Genomic DNA, 1,748 nt, shown 5'->3' on the forward strand with positions numbered 1-1,748 from the left:
TGTAACAGATCGTTAGATTATGGTCAAGAACATCCAAAGCACTTGGATAAGTATGAGGATGAGTTCTTAACGCATGAAAACAAATATAACTTGAGTATTGATGTTGCAAGCACAAACCTTAACAAGGATTAGATCCTTAACAAGGATGTCATTTGTAAGCACGAGCTGAGAAGCGTCGTGGCTTGAGAATGGTAACATGGATGTGCATCCATGTGTAATATGCGAAAATTTAAGGTAAATTTCCACGATCACAAGTGATTAGGGTATCCCAAATCATTGTGAGCCGTTTGGAGTGAAACCAAAGGAAAGCATCATCAGGAAGTCTACTAAAATATATGAATTGTTGCCTTAAAGGCAATAATAAAGAAGATGTTAAATGGTAAGTTCGTTGTTGAACGGTAATGATTGTAGGTTGTTAAGTTGAAGATCTCAATCATGAAAATGAATGGGAGCCATCACTTGGACAATAAATCCTAAATCACGTGTAATCCAAAACACTCTCAAATTTTATCATCTTATTATGAAAGTGATCAATAATGAAGATGCTAAGATTTGCAAAGTAATCATAACTAAACCTATGCAACAAGTGAACGACAACATTCACAAATTGCGCAAAAGAAATAATCAAGCATATTAAAATATGGCTATGATATTAATGTTTTGTAAAGATTATTACTCTTAAAACATTTGGAAAAACCATTTATCATAAGATGAACGTTGAAAGGTTTCATAGTGGAATAAAAAATTATTACTAATTATTCCACAAAACTATTTAATTGTGGTTTAGAATTAAATTATGAGTCCATTCGATTTTGAGAATATTCAAAATAGGGTATCAAGACCAGTCTTGGATAAAGAAACACCTATTAAGTGAACATTGAATATTTTAATCGAAAAGTATCCCTAATCAAGGTCATTTAAATGATGGACAATTAATGACCACTTGAGATTAGTGTGTAGTATGATTTATAGCACCGTTTCTTGTGCTACAAAGACATGATTGTCATAAATCATTTGCACAGGTATTGGTTTAGAACCAAATCGGATCGACCTATGAGAATACTTTAAGAAATTTAAAAATCTTCATAAGTACACTTCTCATTATGGCTATCGGAACCTCTTTCCTCGACCATGAGTATTGTGAGTTCTCTTGTTTGAGTACTAGTCCGTTTTGATGTTCGTCAAACGTCTGCCGTACATGGGAATTATAACGGCAACAGTTGAGCAGGTAGGTCCTCTTAGTAAGAGAAGCTGACAGTACAAGACTGGGAATGTCCCCCTGCTAATAATTGGGAACATATCTTTGTTGTTTACAAGGCCTCTCGAAGAGCGAAAGAAGGATCCTCCCGCAGGGAATTAGACCCTACTCTTTTTATCCCCTCTTCACAGAATCTGGAGAGATGAATTGATCGCTTGCAGCGCCTAGGTCGGGACTGACGGGGCTCGAACCCGCAGCTTCCGCCTTGACAGGGCGGTGCTCTGACCGATTGAACTACAATCCCAGGAAAATTAGGTCTATAGCCTAGCATTCCGGCATCTGTTATTCTTGGTCTCGCCCTGTGACACATGGAGAGACATGAGTACAGAGTTAACAAGAACCAATCTCCCAGCATAAGAAAGGTGCCTTGAGGCCCACACTCTCAATCTAGCAGTCATTTTATCAGTGATAATATTACAATCACTAACAGAAAGTCTTTTATGAGAAATAAGAACTCCTAGGTACTACAATGGGAGAGTACCTTTAGAGA

The 1,748-nt window shown here is 37.1% G+C and overlaps 1 non-coding gene across 1 annotated transcript; it reads right to left on the bottom strand.

The window, feature by feature from the left end:
* Positions 1-1,428: 1,428 nt before the first annotated feature.
* TRNAD-GUC (transfer RNA aspartic acid (anticodon GUC)) lies at positions 1,429-1,502 on the bottom strand. Its single transcript has one exon. It is a non-coding gene; the product is annotated as a tRNA-Asp (tRNA).
* Positions 1,503-1,748: the final 246 nt, after the last annotated feature.

This window comes from Chenopodium album, chromosome 14 (assembly GCF_948465745.1).
Source record: "Chenopodium album chromosome 14, dcCheAlbu1.1, whole genome shotgun sequence".
Classification (NCBI taxonomy): domain Eukaryota; kingdom Viridiplantae; phylum Streptophyta; class Magnoliopsida; order Caryophyllales; family Amaranthaceae; genus Chenopodium; species Chenopodium album.